The sequence below is a fragment of the Scyliorhinus canicula genome, chromosome 1 (assembly GCF_902713615.1).
Source record: "Scyliorhinus canicula chromosome 1, sScyCan1.1, whole genome shotgun sequence".
Classification (NCBI taxonomy): Eukaryota; Metazoa; Chordata; class Chondrichthyes; order Carcharhiniformes; family Scyliorhinidae; genus Scyliorhinus; species Scyliorhinus canicula.
In genome coordinates, this window is record NC_052146.1 from 126,030,918 (window position 1) to 126,056,490 (window position 25,573).

At 48.3% G+C, this 25,573-nt stretch overlaps 1 long non-coding RNA gene across 1 annotated transcript in view; it reads left to right on the top strand.

Annotated features, from left to right (window-relative positions):
- Positions 1-24,674, top strand: part of LOC119967262 — a 41,028-nt gene extending 16,354 nt beyond the window's left edge. The window contains exons 3-5 of the long non-coding RNA XR_005460955.1: positions 2,663-2,742; positions 18,523-18,581; positions 24,573-24,674. This is a non-coding gene — a long non-coding RNA (uncharacterized LOC119967262). The remainder of the gene's footprint in view (positions 1-2,662; positions 2,743-18,522; positions 18,582-24,572) is intronic.
- Positions 24,675-25,573: the final 899 nt, after the last annotated feature.

A 25,573-nucleotide genomic window follows, 5' to 3' on the forward strand; every position in this document is an offset into this window, starting at 1 on the left:
CACGGGGACAGAATCGCCTGTTGGCGCACCAGCTGATAAAGCAGACAGACAGCAGAGAGATCGCGCAAATTAGGGACAAGAGAGGCACGCTAGAATCAGATCCAGGCAAGATTAACAAAACCTTCAAGGAGCAATAGAATTTACAGTGCAGAAGGAGGCCATTCGGCCCATCGAGTCTGCACTGGTCCTCGGAAAGAGCACCCTACCTGAGGACATACCTCCACCCTATTTCCACACCTTCACCCTATCCCTGTAACCCCACCTAACCTTTTTTTGGGCACTAAGGGCAATTTAGCATGGCCAATCCACCTAACCAGCACACCTTTGGACTGTGGGAGGAAACCGGAGCACCTGGAGGAAACCCACGCAAACACGGGGAGAACGTGCAGACTCCGCACAGACAGTGACCCAAACTGTGAATCGAACAAGGGACTCTGGAGCTGTGAAGCAATTATGCTAACCACTGTGCTACCATGCTGCCCACAGGACTTTTACCAGGGACTGTACACCTCAGAGCCCCAACAGGGGACTCGGAATGAAACAGTTCTCCGATGGATTGGACATGCCAGTTGTGGGGGAGGACAGAAAATGGGGCCTGGGAGCACCGCTAGAACTGAGAGAGATCATGGAGAGTATAAGCTCCATGCAGGCGGGGAAAGCGCCGGGACCAGACGGGTTCCTGGCAAACTTCGACAAAACATTCACGACAGTACTGGCCCCGCACCTGCAGGAGATTTTCACAGACTCTCTGGCGAGGGGCACATTACCACCTACGCTCGCACAAGCCTCAATCTCGCTAATACCTAAGAAAGCCAAAAACCTGACTGAATGCGATTCACACTGACCCATCTCGGTACTAAATGGAGAAGCCGGGAGCCACAGGGGAGGGCTGGCGAGAGCAGGAGCAAAAACACTGGGAATCAGAGGGGAGAAAAGAGAGGGGAAAACTGATGGGGAGGGAGACACAGTGGACCAGAATGGCCACAGTGAACATTGTGAGGAAAGGACGAAGGAACGGAAGGAAGAGATTGAAAAATCCATGTGAATAGTTGAAACCGATCTCAATGTAAATAACTTTAACTTTAAGACAACTGCCTAGGAGCTCCCTTGCAGAAATTCTCATTGTTATGTTCATATTTATATTTGTTATATATACTGAAACCTAATGAAAACATTTATAAAAAAACAAAAACTGTTTGGCATGTATCCAAAATAAGCCAGACTGCTACACTAACAAAGGGGAGCTTAGACATACTTGACATGCAGATGGCCAGTGGACCAATCTTCAAATTGACTATTTTGGCCCTCTGCCATCCTGTAAGTGGGGATCCAAGTACATTTTGGTCATAATTGATACATTCAGTAAATGGGTAAAAGCCTTTCCTGCAACCACAAGCACTGCTAAAGCTACCGTTAGTGTTTTAGTCCAGCACATATTTACTCGATAGGGACTGCCTAGAAGTGTCGAGTCAGACCAAGGGACTCACTTTACCACCCAAGTCGCAATGACACTGCTGGGAGTAAACCAAAAGCTTCACATAGCGTATCATCCCTAGTCCAGTAGTATTGTAGAAAGGTTGAATCGAACTTTGTAGAATATGCTTAGGAAAACCGTCCAACAAAATAACTCCACCTGGAATAAAATATTGCCATTTTCCCTCATTGTAATAAGAAACACAGTCACTACAGGTTTTACACCACACATGTTGATAACTGAATGAGTCATGAAAGGAATTGAGACTTTGCTGGGTTTGGACCTAACCGATCCCGAGATGCAAGCTCAGTCACGTGAGGAAACTGTTTAACAGCTACTGGGAAAGTGCAAGCAGCACAAATGGCCGCTGCGATCAATCTAGGAAAGATGAAATAAACTAGCAAGGCCTATTTTGATGGCAGAGCGACCCTCACATAATTTGAGGTAGGGCAAAGAGTCATGATCAGGATCTATCAGCCGTGGACATTCCTGTCACCCAGGTACATGGGACCATATTCCAGAGTGGACAAAGGTAGCCTCCCGACGTACAAGATATTACTGGACAGCAGGAAGGCAGGGTAGTATCACATAAACCAGTTGAAACTATTTTGGGGAAAACTGGCTTGCCATTTCCACTTTGTGTGGCAGAACACAATAGTGGAACTAAATGTGCCCATCATACCTACTTCTCCCACCGACACCGTTCAACCAACAACAATGAGTTCCGTGCCAACAATGAAAAGCAGCTCCAGGGGAGTCGCTAAAGCCCTTATGTGGGCACAAGCCGCAGTACAACCACCTTCTCCACACTTTAGGAACTTTCAAGCAGTTATTGGATAGGCACTTGGAGCACACCAGAATGTCAGGGAGTGGGCTAGCTTGATCTTGGTTTCGGACAATGCTTGGCACAGCATTGAGGGCCAAAGGGCCTGTTCTGTGCTGTACTGTTCTATGTTCTATGTTCTATGTACCCATACACGGCAAAAAACAAAATGCCCAACAAGCTGGAAACCAAATGAGGGGAACAGCCATTCCCTCTGGAATACCTCGGCTGGTGAGGACAAGAAGGCCGCCAAACAGGCGAAGTCCGTCTCCACTAAACCAGGTAATGGACTCTAAGACAGTGAATGATATCAGATTATTAAAAACTGTACATAATAACAGGTGCTATCTTGACCTGTGTTTCAGGGGTATAGTGCTATCTGGCGTGGTTTGCTGCTCTCGTCATACTGGAATTGACTGGAACCTCGGAGGATTCAATTCAGTCGGTGAGCTTGTTGAGTGATGGATCGGTATCCTTTAGCGAACCAAAGGTCACGATAAACAACTTGAACATACCAATGTGTTTTGTGTGCCTGGTTAAGCCCATCCCTTTACAACTCACCGGAGATTTGATCCACATTCCTGCAGGTGGGTGGGGAATGTGGCATGCTTTCAGTCATGGAACCAGACCCACCTGAGTCATAACTTTTCAACAAATACCGGAGCCCGGTAGAATCAGAATGCTGGAACGGGGTGATATATGTGAAGATTTAATGTGCCAGGATTAGAACTGAGGTCCACCCTCGCCCACTATTGGGAACACACCTAAGTTTAAAACTGTGGGGGACAGAAGCAAGAAATATGCTGCCAACCTGTACGATTACAATTTTTGCTACAATGACCTTAGGAACTACTACCACAGAGGAACCATTAGAGTACACCAAGACAATGCTGGGGCCAGACAGTGGATTGTATTAAGGAAAGTGGGTTCTATTTGATAATGTTCACCATGAATTGATACCAGTGGTATTGGATCTTAGCATTTTACAACTCCCTAACTGCTGCCCTGTCCGCCAAAGGAAGTGTTACAACATCCTGGGCTTGAGTGCCATCAGTTCCAACCCCACTTGACCCAGAGTCACAACACAAATGAATTAACCAATAAATCTTAGAAAAATACCCAAAGCCTTTGGCTGTCCACTAATTACAGTCAGCAGGTTTGTAAGTTTAAACACAATTATTATTTATTAATCAATTATTTATTTATAACACAAACTATAATGAAATCTGCAGAAAACACAACTGGTTAACTCATCTCTAGTTCCTAATCCCCCTGGTTTAACATGCTCCTCACCCTCAATAAACACACACAGATATACACACACCAGACAGACAAACACAGATGGGAAGAAAGGGATAAAAAATAAGTAAAAGAGAAAAAGAGTTTATTTCAAAGTGGCACCCTGTTCCTCTTCAAACCTTGTTTTCAGTTTGAGGATTTTACTGTAGACACATCCAGACCTCTGTTGTTTCTGGAATACAACACTTGCAGCCTTCCTGGAGAGAGTCTTGGTCTTTGCTTGCAGCCTGTAATGGTTTTCCTGTAGAGCCATTCATCCAGCTCCTCTGCAGTTTCAGGGATGTAGCACTCACAGCCTTTCGAAGGAGAGAAAACAGATCCTTGTATTTCTGTGTCCAGGAGTCAAACTGAAACTCCTTGGGACTCCAAAAACCATTCCAATGGGACAGGATCCAATCTCCAGCTGCTACTGGGAAGAGTACAACCTTTTAGGCCATTCTTTTAGGCCATAATCAATCTGAGACGCAGCCCATCTCTCTCTCTGGTGCCAACAAGTCTGAAGCTCCTCACTCCTGTAACAGCTGAATTCTGATGTGTCAGGCAGGTTGATTCGATGTGGACTGCACTTGATGCAGTGAAGCTAGAAACAGACGTTTAACACTGGAGAAGATCCAACACGGTTTTTGTAACCACCTGGGTTGGCCACTTCCTCACACAAAATGGAAGAACGCAAAGATTGCAGGGTAAAATGGACATTGGCAAAGAAACAAGCAGTCTGCAGAATCCCCTGTATTCTAGCTGCTACAAAAACCAGACAGAATTGTAACTAACAAGCTGTGCATATTAATGAAGTGATTCACGGTGATTCCCAGGCACAATGGACACAACAGTTAAACATTCTATGGAAGGCCAGACATTCCGGCGCCAGTGGAGTCTAAGACAAAGGACACCAATAAGGTGTAAGGAACTGCCTGGTGATCGAGGAACAGCCCCGTTATTGGGGAAATTCAAATCAATCGATTGGGAAGAGATCCAATCGATTGCAGGTTTAGAGAGGGTCCGCCCAGAAGGAAGCGAAGCCCCTGGGACCTATAAAAGTCAGGTCCCAGGACTGATTTGTTCTTCTTGACCAGCCGGCCCTCCCAGCAGAACACCTTTGCAGTAGAAGAACCTTGAGAAGGAGAGGCCTGGTCAGCAGCTGCCATCAAGTAAGTGTCATACAATGCACGCTACGAGAGTAGACACTCCTGACCCCTTTAGTCCACACCGACTGGAAGCCTGCGGATCCAGGACAAAGCAAGAGGCTATTGTTCCCTGGTCCGGCAGTTCCCTTATTCCAGATAAGTATTGGCCTGTTAGTGGTAGGATTAGCCTAGTCTTGTAGTTTTATATGCATAAGTAGTAGATAACTATTATAATAAACGTGTCTTAACTAACTTACTAACTGGTGTATTGAGTTATTGGTCTGAGCTTGAACTTGAATCTTGTGGCGGTATCTTAACGATACCTGGTGACTCTAGAGCTAAGGAATAAAACAGAGCCAAATTGAGTGTAAAGCACACTCACCCAGAATGAGCAACATTTTATTCAACGATAGAACTAATAAACATATTCAGCTGTGGGTCGACACTATACTGAACTGACTGGAGACCTTGTACTAGCCTGACCAGACATACTAGCTACCGCATGGTGTTTGCACTGGCTAGCTTGTGGACTCTGACTGTCTCAGTGGCTGGGTCCAGAGAGAACGGAAAACCTGGTGCCCTCTGGCTTTATAGTGGTCGTGTCCTGTCTGGTGATTGGCTGCACTGTTCTGTGTGCTTACTGGTCATCCTGTGTGTCAATCACTGCCTGTCTGCACTTCATTATGTACATGAGTGGATATTATGACAAATTCCTCATTCTCTCTGCTGCTTGACTTAAAGGTATATGCCCATTAGTCACCCTTGGATCAAAAATGATAATGGCAAAATGAAAGAAAGGGAAAATAAAGTAATAAACAGAGAGGACCCTTACAGAAGTAACGTGTAAATTGACGCAAATCTTAGTGGGACAAAAAGTTAAAGTAGATAATAAAGAACAGAGGAGAAGATGGAAAAGTGAAATAAGAAAGACTAACATGTCAGCCTATGGGGTAGGGATGTCCACTGTGAACACCCTAGACCTGGGCACCCTTAATCAGAAGATTAGGACTTTGACAGGACAGGTGAAACACATTCTGTCTGCCCTAAACAGTAATCTGGAAACTACTTCTCAGGCAGGGCAAGAAGGAGCAGAGGCAAAGATATCATAAGGGTGCTAGAGGGTCGCAGCAGCACTATAAACCAACTGATCATAGATCAGAAGAAGGTGAGCAACCGTTAATGGGAGAGGACTCTTTGCAGTACTTATGGCAACTGTATGTTGGAACAATTGAGGGAAAACCTGGAACAGGTAAATGCTGGAAAGGTTCCATCCCAGATGACTAACAAACAACACAAGTCTCTGACCATGGGATCTCAAAATTACAATGTAACAACATGTGACATTAGAGACTTGACGAAAGTCTGGTTTAACGAAGAAATTAAAGGGAATACTGGGAATGCTGTGGGAATTATACTAAAAGAAGTATAAGGAGAATTATCTCACTGAGGTAAAGCTATTGCCTGAACAATTGAGGAAATTGGAGAAGAAACTAGAAAGAACCCATGTGCAGGTAGAACAGGAAATAACAAAGATTGGTGAAAAGATACAGAAAATTAAAGAAACAACCTGATTGGGTGACATTTGGATTTGGGGCATTAATGTAGAAATCTACTCTTGGATCCGCATCCTCTCACACGTTGTTGTTATAGCTATTATTCTTGTTACTGTATATCAAGTTTTTGTTATGGTTATGCTTAAAAGATGGAAGAGGAACATAAACAAGAAATTGAAATTCAAAGTAGCTACAATGTGTGGAGAATGGTTAATGAATTGAACATTGTGTTTGATTTGTAATGATAATTGTGCAATTGTAAACTACTGTATAATGACGAATTGTATCTCAGGCTTACTCTGGGAGATGGGAATGGCCAAACTTGGTAATCCCATATGTTTACACTAATGGGATCAAAGGGATCACTGTAACAGGCGGACATGTGAGTATAGCAGGATAAGTGGCAACTAAGGACATCTTTTGTGCCCGGAGCAGAATCCTGACAGAGGCTAGTTGAGGATGTCGTGGTTGATCACTTTACTGACTCTGTATAAGAGAAGGACTCTTGGAGCGTGCAGAACAAACGTTACAATCCGCGAATCACCATTACGGAATGAGAACCTTGAGCTAGGAGCTCAGAGAAGAAGAACAAACATTGCAGAAGGAGGGCCCTAAGCACGGAGCTCAGAACAACCATTGCAGAAGGAGAACCCTGAACTTGGGCCTCAGAGAAGAAGAACAACTATTGTGGAAAGAAGACCCTGAGCTCGGAGCTCAGAAAAGAAGGTAGGGGCAGCATGGTGGCACAGTGGTTAGCACTGCTGCCTCACAGTGCCGAGGACCCGGATTCGATCTTGGCCCCGGATCACGGTCCGTGTAGAGTCTGCACATTCTCCCCGTGTTTGCGTGGGTCTCACCCCTACAAACCAAAGATGTGCAGGGTAGGTGGATTGGCCACACTAAATTGCCCCTTAATTGGAAAAAATGAATTGGGTACTCTAAATTTATAATAAAATAAGAAAAGAACAAGATATCCGTATAAAGTGACTGAAGCCTGGCCAGCCTCCTTCACCAGTATGGGTAATACTTAGATCTCAGTAGTGAGCGTGAGTAGACTCTACTATATTCTCAGAAATCACAATTAAGATAGCTCTTCTGAATAAAGTTCAGTCTACTAAATCCTGGTGTCATTATTGTGACTACCAAAGCCGATCAAGCAGAGTCTTGGTCAACACTATGCATTCCTCAAAAAACTTGGATCTCCAAGAACAAGAACAACTATTGCGGAAAGATGTGTTGAGATTTACTGAATTCAAGATATCTGAGAGTAAACATCATTGCAATGCCACACCTCATTTCAGGAAAAGAGGGCTCATAATACACGGGAAACAAACAGGACTGGAGATGGCGTGCCTGACCTGCCAATCCTCACGTCGTTGGAGGAGGAGGGTTTATTGTTGTCCACCATGAAATGAAGCTGCTCGATTGGCAGAGGCAAAATTGGAGGACAACCAGTTGGTAATGAGATTGTAAAGGGGCTTTATCCAGATCTGGGACACAGATAGGAGCTAGGTGGAGGGTGACAGAGGCCTGTTATGGTGACTGCATTGGACTTGTGAGGTGTATACATTCAAAGGCCAGGAAGCTTCCTGTTAGAGACCTTGTGAGTTTGTTATAAATGGTTTAATGTTTGTACGGTGTCATATATTATAATCCACATAGTTGAATCTTGTGCAGGTTGTGAAAGACCAATTAACACCCTTTCTTCCATGTCTGCTGCAAAGGCGAATCATTGTCTGCTGACCCTGCCAGGCTTGAGGTTCCCATACTTGCCTCTGAGGAAGAATAAAAAGCTTTGGAGAATGCAGCCTCACATCACAAGGCCCAGCACAGATACTAGCACCCTTGGCAGGGATTAGCATGGCAGGATGAAGGCAAGCACAATCTGGTGAATGCACTTCACAATTGCATGTGCAGTTGACGGACGGAGAGTGTGGTGGAGCAGGCCTTGGACAGTCGGAGGAGTGTTCAAGGTGATCCAGAGGCTGGGGTCCAAGTCGGAAGATGAGCCTCTGGAGTTATCTGTAAGCTGGAAGATGCAAGATGTCCAGTGTGAGGTGCGTGGAGATTTGGCGGATACACCAGAGGAATTGTGTGCGCTGGCCCTGACTGTGGAGGCATACATTTCCATAATGTGCACTGCGATCACCACTCCTCAGAGTACTAAGCTTCCTCCACGTACAGGCTGGCGACTGCAAACCCACTGATTGCAGAAACAGCCGTGGGTATGTGCTCTGACCTGCACTCCATTGCCCAGCTCCTAAGCTCAGGGGCCCAGAGACAGGGGGACAAGGAAACTAGGAGCCTATAAACTCAGCCAACTCCTTGGACCTCACAGGAAGACAGGGAGGAACAGTCAGTCTCTGTGGCGGAGGTTTAGTAGCAGATGCTGTCATCTGGAAGCACCTCTCAGGTCACTTCTGATGGAGCGGCCTCTCCGCCATTGGCACAAACGCCCTCAATTGCTGCCACACAGCAAGAGTATTCTAACACGGTGGGGCCCTCAAGTCCTCAGCCACACAGAGGATGCCTTTCAAAGTCATCCAGGGCAAGGGGACAAGCAGGTCAGCAACCTCTCTCCAGCGCAGCAGCAAGTGAGGACAGAGGAATTAGGAGCAGAAGTAGGCAATTCAGCTTTTCGAGCCGGCTCTGCCATTCAATCTGATCATGGCTGCTTTCTCACTTGTCTCAAATCCACTACCCTTCCCCCAGGGCATCCCCTCTCTGAATGTTGAGGTTATACAGCACACAATGACCAGTGAAACTCTGGATGCAGCATACTGCTGTCCTCCTCCTGATCTATTCAGGTATCAGAACCTCATCCCAACAGGTTAGCAGCTTAATTGTTTGCCCTTCGGTTCCCTTGGTTTTCTTTTTGGCTCCTCTCTGCATCTGCATTGTAGATGGTGTGATGTTGAGACACAGGGCCCCCGTAGACGTCATGAGACATCTTTTCGAAGGGTAGTCCTTGCCACCCAGAAGCAAACCATTTACTGCATCGGGTCCATTAAGCATGATTGGTATCTAGGAGCTCCTGCAGGAGTCATGGCTGTTGCCTCGGTACTTAGTATCTGCATAATTCTTTGATTGTGGTCACATATAGCAACTGGAAATTTAAGGGTGCCCTTCCTGTTATAAATGCACAGAGCTGATCTACTGGAGCCTTTATGGTGATGTGAGTGCAGTCTATTTCTCCCTGAATCTTGGGAAACCCGCCATCACTGTAAAGCCTCTGGCTCGTTCAAATTGACTGTGGCACTCCATACAAAATGCAATGTACTGAGACCTGCCCTTCAGAACATTGCATCTGTAAATACCTTAACGTAGCAGTCTGCAGCAGATTGTGTAATGCCACTGAGGTCCCCATAGGTTGACTGAAAGGATCCAGTGGCAAAGAAATTCAGTGGCACAGTAACCTTGATGACGACTGACATTGGGTGACCACCCACACAGTTGGAAGCTATCGACCCTGCCAGCATTTCACAGAGAGAGATCACTGTGGCTCAAGAGCCTGTATCGCCTATGGCACTGTGTCGGGCATAATAAGTCCTTGCTCCACATCTCCGTGGTTTCAGAATCCTGCCTTCAGCAGCTACTTGCTCTGGCATTGGTCTGTCACCCTCATGCGCCTCCAATGCATCTTACCTCTGACCATCTGACTATTCTCCCTCTCCCTCTCAATCTCATCAATCTTATCTCCTCCTCAGTGGAGGACATGTCTTCCATGGAGCTCAGTGGCCCCAGATTCAAACAGGCTGAGATACAGATGTGGCACTAAATGTACTTTTCTGCAGATTCATTGAAGCCTTGAAACGGCAACGGTATCCCTGCAAAATACATCTTCCAGTAGCAAATGATGACATCACACACAGCAGCCTGAACTGCTGAACTCAAAGGAGCCAGCTGGTGAATTCTAACCCACCCTAGCAATCATTCAGTGCAAAAAATGAGATCCCACCTGGCATGATTCGCATTGTCGGAACGGTTTATTTCTCCCAACACTTATTATTCTGCCAATTGCCACATTAACAAGCTTGACAAACTAATTGAAACCAATTTGAATGAGTATACAGGCTTCCAATTTCTAAGCTCGCTCACCTATCATACTGTCGTCAGGAACGCAACCTGGCACCTGATAATACATTGACACTGGGTGGGGGGCGGGAGGTGTTACAAGCCCGTTTTTGCTGTGTACTCTTTCTCTGCCTTATGTTGATTTATGATTGAATAGAGTACTTGGTCCTGGTGTTATGTTCAGATAAGTTTGTCCTTACTGAGTGGACTGTCCATGTGGAATCTTGAGTATGTTCTCATCCCAATTTATTTTTTCTTTTGTTATCTATTGCACATCTGTTTGTTAGTTTTATCTGCTCATAAGAAGTTTTGAACTTTGCATGTGAAATGGAAGGGGAGATAATCTTGTCAGGACTCTCATAGGATCATCCAGGTTCATTCTAGGCCGAGTAGCCCTTTACACCCATGCTAATTTTCACTCTTGCATCTAAGGGACAATATGGACCTTAAAGAACTTTTGTTATAATGACAAGTATGAGCCCAGAATATAGTCAATCTATTACCCTCTGAGATATTAATTGATCCCTTGCGTGTTTCTCAATCATTTCTGTTTCAGGTTATATATGTAATACTTTGCACTTTATTTGAGTAGTTTTGATATGTTACGAACTAAATCAGTGAATTGTGCAGTGGAATAGGATCATTTAAATCTGTCCATTTTTCAAGATTGAACATTTCTTGATAAATACTGAAAGCTAGTTATGAACAGTTTTGAAAATAATACTACTGTGTTTTTAAGGAATCAACAATTCGTAATCATCAGATTATTTGTGTTCTTTATCAGTGTTTGGGACTTCGTGTATCAGAAGTGGCACAATTTTAAGATATTATAAGGTTCGATGATTAATCTTTTGTTGACACAATATTGACATGTAAATATGCTCTTGTCATTTTAACTTAAGTAAGGACCAAGACTTCATGTAAACGGGAATGGAAGGCTTGGATTGAACAAACTGTGTTGAGTGAATGAGAAGCATTGTTGAAAAAAATAGCATTGAAATAGTTAATTTCACTGTCAGTAATTTCTTGAAAAGCAAAAGGCTAAAGATATCAATTACAAAAAAACATGTTTTTTCCAGTTTTTTCCTATCGGCACTAATAGCAGCCAGTGGGGACAAGGAATCATTAGCTTGCACCAGTGAGATCCCCCATTTTGGAATCTGATCAGTATTGCAGCCTGCAAATACTCATTTACTTTAAAGATTATTCAGGCTAATGACCTCTTTGGAAGCTCAGGTAACCCCCTGAGATCTCTGTTTACAAATCCACCTACTCTTCAATATTTTTATAACATCACTGATTTTTTGTCAAACAGAAAATTTAGTGGGAAACCCGATTCCGAGATGCAAATCTTAACAAGAATCTGTTTTCAAATATTGAATGGCTTGATGTGTGGGCTATAAAATGGGTTTGAAAAGTGATTGAAACTCAGTTAAAAATGTTGTACTTTGGTAACAAACTAGATCCTCTTGATAAATCTGTAGGTTGTCCAGGTTTCAGAGAAAGTTAAGCCACCACTCACTGTTTGAAATTAAATAGCATGAAGGTAACACTGAGCAATTTTATGTCACGCTTTTCTACCAAATTCCTTTGGCTCATATTTTAATTAGTTCTTTTTTAGTGAGTTAAAACTCCTTTAAAATACTAAATGAGCACATCAAATGCAAACACTTTGGACGCGATTCAGTGACCTCGTCTCACACGAGCGAGAATGTGCGAGGTCGGTGAATAGCGGCAGAGATCACAAACGAGAATTGCGCCAGCCACCAAACCGCCTGCGATGCAACCCGGCCCGCTCCCACTGGCGAAATTGCGATCCCGTCGTAGTGTGGCGAGAAACCAATAATCACCATTTAAGCTGGTGTGGTCCACAAAGAAGAGAGGTTGGAGCTGGAGGGGTGGGGTGCTCTGCTGGTCAGACAACTGCATGTGGCTCCAACATGCCAACCCCTGGATGGTGTGTACCTGTTCCGGGTGCAACCCTTGTCCCTGCCTGTCTGCCCCACCGACCACCCACAACTCCCACTGACTGCGGAGGTCTCTGGCCCTGTGACTGAAGGCAGCATGGTAGTGTGGTGATCTACCACTGTATATATGTGTGTGCTTGCATTAGGGGATGTACAACAGTACCTGTATTACAGGTTTTCCGGTAAGCCCCTGCCGGCTAGCTCTGCCCACAGGGAGCAGTAGAAATATTCATCAGTTTCCCTGAGATGCCATTCTACAGCTGCAGCCGAAGGAATAGCATCTCACTGTAATAAAGCCTCTCTTGTACCGAATCGAGTCTTTGTGTGCAGTTGTTAGCGCCGCAGTAGCACAGTGGCTAGCACAGTTGCTTCACAGCTCCATGGTTCCAGGTTCGATTCCCGGCTTGGGTCACTGTGTGGAGTCTGCAATTCTCCTCGTGTCTGCATGGGTTTCCTCCGAGTGCTCCGGTTTCCTCCCACAGTCCAAAGATGTGTAGGTTAGGTGGATTGGCCATAATAAATTGCCCCTAGTGTCCAAAATGTTTATGTGGGGGTTACGGGGTTAGGATGGAGGCATGAGCTTAAGTAGGGTGCTCTTTCCAAGGGCCGGTGCAGACTCGATGGGCTAAATGGTCTCCTTCTGCAGTGTAAATTCTATGATTCTATGGAGGCTATAAGTAACAGGGAATTGACAATCGTGGTTAAATGAACACTTCACACATCCCAAGTGGATTCCCCTGGGTGGGCATGCCATTTATCATGTGGGATTTATTAGCTGGCATCCCAATCAGACCGTGATGCCTGGTCACTCTGGCTGAACACTGCTGAGGCAACTACACACATGCAGCAACCAAGATTTGCATACTTACGGGATGGGCCCCAGCACCAGGGACATGTACCCAGCTGGAGAGTGCATGAGTACAACAGGGAGGGGACCAGCACTCGGTCCAGGTAACATTGTGCGCTGGTGTCAGGCATACAGGTCTGATGAGTGGGGAGGGGCCCACTGCAGCCGGGTATGCATGGGCAGGGCGTTCAGGTGTTATGGGGGGGGGGGGGGGGGGGGGGGGGGGATCAATGGGAGAATGGAGTATCCCAGGGTGGGAGCCACCACTGTTTGTCAATCACATCACACCCTCTCCCAATTCCTTAGAGATTTTGATTGCTATGGGCGCTATTTTGGACTCCACTGAACCAGCCCTTGTGGTGCTGCTGGCAGGCCGGACGGCCAAGAGCTGGAGATGGTGGTGGCAGCAGCTTCAACAGAGACTTAAGGTGGCGGCCCATGTGCTGGACCCTGACCTACACCCTGAGGACCCGGCCACCCATCAGGCCAGGGTGAGACCCAGAGGGGAGGCCTGCAATGGCCCAGGTGTACAAGTGCTGCTATCATTCGAGCAGTTGACGGGCATGTTACCGGAGGTTCCCCCTCAACAAGTAGACGGTGCGGCACCTGTGCCATGTCCTCGTGGACTTGGCACCATGTGGAGGAGGACACCCGCTGTCCCTGTTATATTACATTGTGTAATATCTTGTTACTCATTTGCTTTCTGCCAGAATAGTCGTATGTTTGATGTTCAGTAACACTCGAAGTCTTCAAATAAAGCAAATACTGTTTTATTGAATATGATAATAAATTAACAATGAGTCTGTTCACTCTTCAATAACTATAACTGTAGATTAGATTAGATTAATACAATTAAATATATATAATGATGATTGCACACTAAGCTATCTCTCTCTAACTCTGTTCACTAGTTACTCCTAACACAAAGAGGCGGGAACTCTCTCCGAGTTTACCTTTTATACCTATATCAGGTGCTGCTATCTAGTGGTTATCTAGCACTTGCTTATGGATGTTAACCCTTTACATACATTCAGATATACAAATCACTACACTCCCTGGCCGTCAAAGTCACCGCAGCCCTTGGCATCCTTCCAGGGCTTGAGCAGGGACCTTTGTGGCATCTCGTAAGCCACAGCTCACAGATACATCCAACAGTTCATGGATGCCCTGTTTGCCCAGGCAGAAAACAATATAAACTTTAACACAGACCAAGCCCAACAAGATGCCCGGGCAGTAGGATTCGCGCCATCGCCGAGGTGCCTCGGGTTCAGGGTTTGATCATTGCACATATGTCGCCTTGCGCTCACCAGGCCATCTATGAATGCCCTACATTAACAGGAAGGAGTTCCACTTCCTGAATATACACCTTGTATGTGACCACCACATGAATGCACTTGTGTGCACGCTACCTAGGGAGTGTGCATGACAGTTATATCCTGGGGCAGTGAGACATCCCCGGCCTCCTCCAGGACCACCCCAGGATGGCCGGCTGGCTCTTGGGGGATAAGGGCTGAGCACCTGACTAATTTGGATATGGGTTTATTGTCACTAAGGTACAGTATTTTTCTGAGTACAGTCTAGACAGATTGTTCCATACATGAAAAAACATAGTTACGATAAATACGCAATGTAAATACATAGGGACAGACATCATGTGTGTGGTAATCACCACTGATGTATATATTGAATATAGAGGATGTCGGTGTAGGTGTTTTGTGGTAAGGCCCTGTACTACAGGTACGGGAGTAGTTCCCTGCCTGCTGGCTCCGCCCAGTAGGTGGACTATAAATATGTGTGCTCCCAGTACAGCAGTCACTTCGCCAGCTGCTGTAGGAGGCCACACATCTTAGTGTAATAAAGCTTCGATTGCATCCAACTCTCGTCTTTGTGTAATTGATCGTGCATCAATTTATTACACTACGTTTTCAGAAGATGGACCTCCGCGTCAAGCCGGATCGCCTGCAGCTGGATCCGCAATCAGACAACGTCAAAAAGGACTTTCAACATTGGTTAGCCTGTTTCGAAGCATACATCGGATCTGCGCCTGAAGAAATTCCAGAAGCTCAGAAGATTCTACACGCGGCTGAGTTCCAACGTTTTTCCACTTATCCAGGACACGCCGGCCTACGCAGAAGACATGGTGCTACTGAAGGAAAACTACGCTCAGTGGACTAACACACTAGTGTGGTCAGGCATAGTTGTCGTGTATAGAAAGGTTGTAACCTTTCTACTAGTATAGTTCTTAAAGTAAGAAATCACGCAGTTATTTAAGTTGTGTTGCTCAATAAACCTTCTATAAAACTTCTGGATGACTTCGAGCCTTCTTCCAAAGCCTCTACTGTAACTGAGTTGAGTAGCACAGATTACCTGCCTTACAGGTAACAAAACACACCTGAGGTGTGCCTGGGAGATGGGACAAGGATTCGGAGGTTGGCCCACATAGCGGAAGAAAGTGACAGAGACATCATACAGGTTGTAGTGAAGGGTTTATAATGTTTCACAAGTGTCCAACACTGCTCCATTCTCCCGCTGTTCCGCCCCTCTCTCCCCACTACTCCCTCATCCTCTAATGCACAATACTCCCTTACCTCCTACCCACCTACCTCCCCAGTGCCCTCAGTGATCCCTGACATGCTCAACCTTCATTGCTCTAAGTATGTTTCCAGGATGCACATCAGAAGTTAAGGAAGCCACCTGCATACAACATCCCGTGGCCAGCTGCTTACCACATTCCGATGCCCCTGGTGGGCACAGCCGTGTCGCACTGTTCCAGGTGCTGACTGCGAGAAGTGGCATCGTCAGAGGGGTGGAGCTCAGGGGAGCTGGTGGCCACCATCCCCACTCCATGGGACGGGTCGGCTTGGTACATAGCACCCCTTCCTTCCGGTGGGTGCCCATAGGGTCCTAGGATTCACCTCGGGATGGGGGCGCAGTTGGATTGAGCCCCAGCTGATCCTGTACCATCTGGCTCTGCTAGCACTGGCGGATCCCCAATATCTGCACTATGGTGCCAATGTCCATGGGCGATGTTCCTCAGTGAGTGGGATATGCTTTTCAGCACCTCGGCAAAGCTGACCTGCGACTGGGACAAGCTCTGCAGCACCTAGGCCATTCCTTTCTGAGGCTGGGACGCATCCTGCAGTGCCGCATCAAGGTCCACCTGCTACTGGGTCACACTGGGATAGTCTGCCGAGGCCTTCAGCCATGGCTGTCAGCGACTGCACCACGCCTTGGACACCTTCACTGATGCTGTGGTGTTGTGCACCAGGCTGTCCACTGCGTTCACGACACTAGCAGTGTTGGCCTTGGTGCCACACATTGCCGGCAACATCACCTGCGCCCATAGCCTCTGGAACTCTTCCAATCGGCTATGGACTTGCAGAAGTGTCGCTGACATCTCCTTTTGACTGCCCCGGCCGCACCATAACGTCTGCTCAGCTCTGGGTAAACCTTTTCCAGAGGCTCAATATCTGGCAGAGACCCAGCTGGGTCCTGAGATCCAGCAGCCGTCTGACTGCTGTCTTGCCTGGGCGTTACTCCCTCCACCTGATGTGCATCAGCAACTGTGTGGTGTTCGCCAGAATGTGCCCCAGAAGCCTGTCCGCTAATGTCACCCACCGAGGTGTGTGGATCTGCGCTGTTGGAGGGTGGGGTTGGCAGCTGTGCCGCATCGATGGTGGCACCCCCAAAGCCCTCGTCCAAGGTGGTCTCATAGGGGGCAGGGTGGGGGACAACAATGGATGGTTCGGCGACGTTGGCTGGAGGACCTGAGGGAGAATAGACATGTGGTCAGAGGGAAGGATGGGTCATTCAGGATGGCGATAATAACTGCGTTTCACAGTCCATCTGGATGGGGCCCAATGGATCCTCAGCTCTGCGGCATGCGTCAACCTCCGCATTGGTGACCGCTCTGTCCTCTGCCACCCTGTAACCTCCATGGCCTGTTCCTCGAAGGTTGTGAAGATTCTAATGTGGGCCTCTTCCTACGATAGTGGGACAGCTTCTCCTGTGAAGACACAGAGAGGGCATAGTTAGTCGCACATGTGGTTTAGTGCTGGGGGGGGGAGGGGGGGGAATGTTTCAGGGAGGGGGTTGTAAAGGAGACAGCATGGGCAGGCCAGAGCACGGCTCATGCCGGGGGAGGGGGGGGGCAGTGCCAACTCACCTGTGCGGCCTGGTGTAGGTTGTTAAGCTTCTTTTGGCACTGGGTGCTGGTCCTCCTGGTCACACTGCCCGAGCTGATGGCCGCTGCCACTGGCGGCACTGGCTGCCCTGTGGCTCGGGTAGTGTGACCAGGGACCCTCGGGGGAATGGGACATTCCTCCTGGCCTCGACCACCTCTAAGAGCCTCTCCAGGTCTGCGTCCTCGAATTGTAGGGCCGGTTGTCTCAGTGCCATGGCTGCGAGCTGAGTGGAGTTGGCTGTGCAAGAGCAGTTTAAGTGCTGCTCGAACTGGTTAGCGTGGTCCTGGTGAATCAGGTGGCAAGCCTTCATATGCGGCATAAAGTCCGTGGGATCTCCTTAAGTGGACCGATTAATGTATTGCGGTGAGGGTTTCGCCGGCGAGCGCCGGGAAGCTCGTGGCAGTTCCCGCTCGCGACCACTTTGAGAAACATTTTGGAATAATCGCGCCGTTTGGCACTTGATGAGTTTCCTGAGAGCATTTCAAGAAATACCACTAGCGAATGCCAAAAGGGATAGCTGTTAATCAAGTTGGACCGTTTTTGCTAAACTCTTTACAGATAATTACAGAGTGGTGTTTACTGTCCTTCTCCAAATGGAAATTATACATACCTTGGAGCTAAGAGAAAATATTGAAAGAATGACTTACAGAAATAAGAAAGACAACTGCAGAGATTGACTAAAAATTAAAACACACAACCCAAATATCATAACCCGCACGGGATTTACGATGTGAGATTAAACTCCCCGTGAGCCTCACTGAATACAAGCTCCTCTGTTAAAGGGGCAGGAAACCCTAAACCATGTATAGTTAGATTCTGTAGAAAGTCGGCCAGTTTGGGTACCAACAGGAGAGATCCGGCTGGGATTTTTCATGCTGTGTAAATAATAGTTATTGCCGTAAACCTTTATTTCCTTTCAACAACTTGGTGTGGGCTCCTTTGTGGTCTACAAAGCCAAAGAATTACAGAACAAGATGCGCAGACGGGAAAGCAGTGTATGAGACATGGAGCTAACTGACATTAATTCGTATTAATGTGGAAGCTATGAGACCAAAAGAAGTGTAGGAAATGGAAACCTTCTACTTTGCTTCAGCTGCCCTAAAGTTAGGGTTGAAGATATTAAAAAAAGCAAAGGGATGTTTCCATTGACCCTGTATTATGTTTTCTTTGCTTACAGAATACTTGATACTTGATAATCCTGTTTCATTTAGTACAGAGGAGCCAAAATAACCACAGGTAAGGAAGACTATTCAACTTACAAAATAATAAATTGTAACAAATATGTGCAGGATCAAGGTACCCAATTGTAGGCCGTTTGTGAATCAAGTTAACAAACCCTTTGGGTGGATTTGCAATTGCTTTCATGTCAAGTAATTATCATCTCAAAGCACCTCAGCCAATGAATTACTTCTGCAATGAAGTAACTGATTTTACTTAGGCAAACTAGAAAGTAAAGTTGTGCATAGCAAGGTACCACCAAGAGAAAAAGATAAAATGTTCTGTTAATCTATATTTGGTGGAGTTGCTGAATGAGTGAACATTGAAGAACTCTCTGCTCTTTCAATTGTACCTTGGGATCGTTTGTACCCTCCTCAACAAGCACAAAAGATTTCAGTTTAACTCCTTATCCAAATGACAGCAGTTCTGGCAATGGAGTGCTGGTCCTTCAGTACTGCACTGAAATATCAGTCGATATATACATGCTTAAACCCTGAACTGAGGCTTGAACCAGCGACCATCTGACTCCAAGGGAAAAGTGCTGTCGTGAAGACTGTGGTGGTATGATTTGCATAGCTGTCTGCCATTGGGGCAGAACACCGGCTTACCATTGGCCCTGGTCGGTCATGTGCCTCTCGGCCGATTGGTTGAGACCAGTCATGTGACAGCTCTCCGATTGGTCGAGAGGCTGAGTTAACCACGCCTCCTTACCGAGGTATAAATAGTCGAAACGCCCGGTGGTCACCATTTTATTGTAGACAACCGCAGGGCTAAGTTCTAGCTTATTAAAGCCTAACTTTTGTATAGCAACTCGTCTCTTGTGCAATTGATGGCTCATCAATTTAATAAACTAGATTTTTGAAGATGGAGTTCCGGATCAAGCCCGAATGCCTCCGCATCAGCCCGCAAACTCCGAACTCTGCAGAACTTTTTCAACATTGGCTGGCATGTCTCGAAGGATACCTGGAATCTGCAACCAGCCCCCCCACCATGGCACAGAAGCTTCATATCCCCCACTCCAGCGTGGGTATCGCAGCCTACGCGATAATCAAGGAGGAAAAAGATTACGATGCCGCAATACTAAAGCTGAATGGACAATTCCTCAAACCAGTCAACAGAGCATTCGCCCGACATCTGCTGGCCACCAGACAATAGCTCCCCGGTGAGTCATTAGACCAATTTTACCAGGCCCTCGCCATCCTGGGGAGGAACTGCTCCTGCCTCGCAGTTTCAGATACGGAGCACATGGAACTACTGATCAGAGACGCTTACGTGGCTGGGATGCAGTCCCCCGCTATCAGCCAGCGGATGCTGGAGAAAGACGACCTCAGCTTAACTGAGGCACGGACTCTCTCCACATCCCTGGAGGTCGCCGATCAAAATGCCCGCGCCTATGTCCCCAGCCGCGTGGCACCATCCTGGGCCTCCTGGCACGCTTCCCCACCGCCATCCGCCGCTCCCGACCTCCCTCAAGCCTGCGCCGCGGGACCCCCCGACAAGTCCACGGGGCCCCGCTGCTACTTTTGCGGGTTCGCGAAACACCCTCGCCCGTGCTGCCCAGCCAGCTCCGCCCTCTGTAAGAGCTGCGGGAAGAAGGGCCACTTCTCCACTGTCTGCCAGGCCAAAATGGTCGCTGCGGTTCCTCTGGACGCCACGCAACACTCTTTCCCCCCCCCCCCCCCCCCCCCCCCCCCCCCCCCCCCCCGCCCCCGGGCCCCTGTGCCCGGCCTGCACCTCGCACCTCGCCTGCGCGCCTCTCTCTCTCCTCTGGGGCCCCTCCAGCGCACCGCACTACTCTCAGCCCGCCGCCCCTGGGACCCCGCTCCTGGCCTGCGCGCCTCGCTGCCCCCGCTCCCAGCTGCTCCAATCGGCCCGCCAGTACCGCTAACCCCGCCCCCAGCAACCACGAGGGCCCCACGGACGCTGCCATCTTTGGGCGCCGACTCCACGTGCTGGCCCTGGGCGCCGCCATCTTGGGGCGTCGGCTCCACGTGTGGGTCCTGGGCGCCGCCATCTCGGGGCCCCGACTCCACGTGCGGGTCCTGGGCGACGCCATCCTGGGGCCCCGACTCCACGTGCGGGTCCTGGGCGCTGCCATCTTGGGATCCCGACTCCACGTGCGGATCCTGGGCACCACCTTCCGGGACTGGCACGCAAGGTTCTTCCAGCATCTACTCGGACGACGACGACGAATACGGATTTTCTCCACGGCTCGCGGCCATTCAGCTCGACCAGTCACGTCCACGCACGCTCGCCAAAACGACGATGCTCATCTACCTCAACGGCCACGAGACGGACTGCCTGCTGGACTCCGGGAGCGCGGAAAGCTTCGTTCACCCTGACATGGTAAGACGCTGCGCGCTCCCTGTCCATTCTGTAAAACACAAAATCGGGTTAGCCTCAGGTTCGCACTCCGTCCACATCACCGGGTGCTGCGTCGCAGACCTCACGGTCCAAGGGAAGGTTTTTAAAAATTATAAACTCCTTGTCCTCCCTGACCTATGCGCCGGTACCGGCCCTCCTAGGACTGGACTTCCAGTGCAACCTGCAGAACTTGACCTTCCAATTCGGCGGCCCTATACCCCCCTCACTGTCTGCAGCCTCGTGTCCCTCAAAGTGGACCCCCCCTCCTTGTTTGCTAATCTCACCCCCAATTGCAAACCCGTCGCGACCCGGAGCAGACGGTACAGCGCCCAGGACCGGTCCTTCATCAGGTCCGAGGTCCAGAGGCTGCTGACGGAAGGGGTCATCGAGGCCAGCAACAGTCCCTGGCGAGCCCAAGTGGTCCAGACTGGGGAGAAAAACCGGATGGTCATCGACTATAGCCAGACCATCAACCGGTTTACACAACTGGGCGCGTATCCTCTCCCCCGTATTTCCGCCATGGTAAACGATATCGCGAAATACAAGGTCTTCTCCACTGTGGACCTTAAGTCCGCTTACCACCAGGTCTTCTTCCGCGCGAGTGACCGCAAATACACCGCGTTTGAGGCAGATGGGCGCCTCTACCACTTCCTTAGGGTTCCATTTGGTGTCACAAATGGGGTCTCGGTCTTCCAACGGGAGTTGGACCGAATGGTCGACAAGTACGGATTACGGGCTACCTTCCCGTATCTTGATAATGTCACCATCTGCGGCCACGATCAGCAGGGCCATGATGCCAACCTCCAGAAATTCCTCCAAACCGCAAAACTCCTTAACCTCACGTACAATAAGGATAAGTGCGTGTTTAGCACCGACCGACTAGCCATCCTCGGCTACGTAGTGCGTAAAGGAGTGATAAGACCCGACCCCGAACACATGCGCCCCCTGATGGAACTCCCTCTCCCCAATACCCTCAAACCCCTCAAACGCTGCCTGGGTTTCTTCGCATACTACGCCCAATGGGTTCCCAACTACGCTGACAAGGCCCGTCCTCTCATTCAAACCACGACCTTCCCGCCGTCGACAAAGGCCTGCCAGACCTTTAGCCGCATCAAAGCGGACATCGCAAAGGCCACGATGCACGCCATCGACGAGTCCCTCCCCTTCCAGGTCGAGAGCGACGCATCAGAAGTAGCTCTGGCGGCCATCCTGAACCAAGCGGGCAGACCTGTGGCCTTCTTCTCCAGAACTCTCCAAGCTTCCGAACTCCGCCACCCCTCTGTGGAAAGGAAGCCCAGGCCATAGTCGAAGCGATGCGACATTGGAGGCACTATTTGGCCGGCAGGAGGTTTACCCTCCTCACAGACCAACGGTCAGTAGCCTTCATGTTTGATAATGCACAAAGGGGCAAGATCAAGAATGACAAGATCTTACGGTGGCGGATCGAGTTGTCCACCTACAACTATGAGATCTTGTATCGTCCTGGGAAACTCAATGAGCCTCCTGATGCCCTGTCCCGCGGTACCTGCACCAGCGCGCAGATAGACCGCCTCCGCTCCCTCCACGCGGACCTCTGCCATCCAGGGGTGACCCGCCTCTACCATTTCATAAAGGCCCGCAACCTGCCTTTCTCCATCGCGGACGTCAGGACAGTAACCCGTGACTGCCACATCTGCGCCGAGTGCAAACCGCACTTCTACCGCCCCGAGCGCACACACCTGATCAAAGCATCCCGCCCCTTCGAACGTCTCAGCATTGACTTCAAGGGGCTCCTTCCCTCTAACAACCGCAACATTTACTTCCTGGCGGTAATTGATGAATTCTCCCGCTTCCCCTTCGCCATTCCCTGCCCCGACATGACCACATCGACCGTCATTAAGGCCCTCCTCTCCATCTTCTCACTGTTCGGCTACCCCGCGTACATACACAGCGATCGGGGGTCCTCCTTTATGAGCGACGAGCTGCGTCAATTCCTGCTCAACAGAGGCATTGCCTCTAGCAGGACGACCAGCTATAACCCCCGGGGTAACGGACAGGTCGAGCGGGAGAATGGTACCATCTGGAAGACCATACTACTGGCCCTCCGGTCCAGAGATCTCCCTATTTCTCGATGGCAAGAGGTTATCCCCGATGCCCTACATTCTATCCGCTCACTCCTCTGTACTGCAACAAATCAGACACCTCATGAACGTCTTCTTGTCTTCCCCAGGAAGTCGTCCTCCGGATCCCTTCTCCCGACGTGGCTGTCACCCCCGGACCCATCTTGCTCCGGAAGCATGTGCGGGTGCACAAATCCGACCCGTTGGTGGAACAAGTCCAGTTACTCCACGCTAACCCGCAGTATGCGTATGTGGAGTACCCCGACGGTCGGCAGGGCACGGTCTCCCTCCGAAACCTGGCACCCGCCGGCGTGCGGCCTCCCCCCCTTCACCACAGACCCCCCCCCTGTTTTTTTCCCCCCAGCGCCCCACCCAGGCCACCCCTTCCCCATCCATGGCGTCTCCACAGCCAGCTCGGGTGACGGAGACTATTCAAGGACCATCGCTCCCGGACTCCAGGACGTCAGCGGAACCACCACCATCGGCTGAACCGACGTCACCTCCTCCACTGCGGCGGTCTGCCAGAATGTCACGGGCCACGAAAAGACTGATCGAATCGATCTAAATTTCAGCAGCTCCATGGACTTTGTTGGGACTTTGTGTAATATTGCTTATTGTCTGGGCCAGTGGGAAGCCCCCAAATTTAATAAAAGGAGAGAAAATTTTTGTCCTCCCAGCTGCTGCTCATATCACCAGTTCTCTTCCCCCCCCCCCCCCCCCCCCCCGCCCCGGCTCTCGTTGCTACCCCCCCCCTCCCCGGCTTCTTTCTCCGCAAGGGGTGAATGTGGTGGTATGATTTGCATAGCTGTCTGCCATTGGGGCAGAACACCGGCTTACCATTGGCCCTGGTCGGTCATGTGCCTCTCGACCGATTGGTTGAGACCAGTCATGTAACCGTGCCTCCTTATCGAGGTATAAATAGTTGAAATGCCCGGCGGTCGTCCATTTTATTGTAGACAACCGCAGGGCTAAGTTCTAGCTTATTAAAGCCTAACTTTTGTATAGCAACTCGTCTCTCGTGCAATTGATGGCTCATCAAAGGCAAACTGACGTTGAGCAGCTGTTTTAATAATGGCACATTTTTCATTGGAATTCTGTACCCTTTATGAGAACCTAATTAGTCAATAGAACATTTATCAGGCTATGGTATGTTGTTAAGTATGCTTCTTAACTTTTATCCTGACTGAAGAATATTGTGAAGGGATCATAGTTTATCCATTCTTCTGGCAGCTGAAAGATTCAGTGTGGAGAAAGCTGATGACATCCCCCCTTCTACAGCCCCATCTCACTCCATTTCAACCAGACGAGGCTGTGTAGGACAATGGTTCATTTATATTCCCTACCACATAAAGCTAACAGCACAGAGATCAATTTTACTGTCCTTTTAAAAAAAAATTGAAATCTTGAAACCCTTCCTTCGAGTTGAAACAGGGTGCTCCAAAATCACAGTCTGCATGGCCTCCTAAAATGAAATATAAATGTGACTTCCTCCAGTTGAAGGTACTGACATGGAAGGGATCTAAATTGTGTTGTCCTTTGCACATAGGTACCTTTGTGATAGAAATTGTGACCATCACCTTAACAGTTTGAGCTGAAACAGGCCATTTGAAGTTTGAAATACTGATGGGGCAAAAAAACGACTTGAGGAAAAAAAACAGCAAATGAGTTGATCATGGTAAGGCCCATTCTTCTGAATTTGGAATAAAATAACATTAGCTGCAGTGCAGCTGCTTCACATCTGGAACTGTCGTCTAAACAGTGAGGTTTATAAATCCGTTCCGTGCTCTTAATTACTATTCCTGTAATTTCCACTCCGAGTGCGGAGTTATTCATGGGGTTCCAAAATAAACACACTTTGGTAAAAGCTAAGAGTCTTTCGGAACAAACTCTCCTCTCTCTTCTACCTGTTTTTGAGCTGCAGAAATTCCAAGTGTCATTTGAAACATGCAGACCTGTTTTTTAAAATAGCAAAGTCCATCTGTGTGGGCCTTTCAGTGGAATGTTTTGGCACATTCCGAATTAATTTTAATACCCATTCATTTCTCCTTGTCCTTGAGCGATTAAAACACACAAAGAGAAACTGATTATTTGAAAATGTATTAGTACCTTGGGTCCTGTTTGTTACTCTTATTTATACCTCTATCTTCGCTAAAGAGGCGGTACAAATTATTATTTGAGACACTAACGGTAGTGATAACATTGGTGCTAGCTCAAGTTCAGAATTGGTTAGGTGAAGTAAAACCTTGCCCCTTGGTACACAGTTGCTCAACAACAGAAGAACAATATTCTTGCACAAGTATTTTCCTTCTTCCAGCCTTTAAGAATGAGACCACCCAAACTATTACTAGCTCGATGTATTCCATGATGATTATACATGCTTGAACAAAACTAATCAAAAAATTAACTTAAAGCAAAGGTGTACTGGTATTAGAGTTTCCTTTGATGCATAGTTTTATTTGGTATACTCGAACCCAGACCTGTGCAGTCAAAGTATATTGCGTGGTTAGGAAGCAATGTGAGAGCCAAGGATAAAATTCTAGAAGTTTT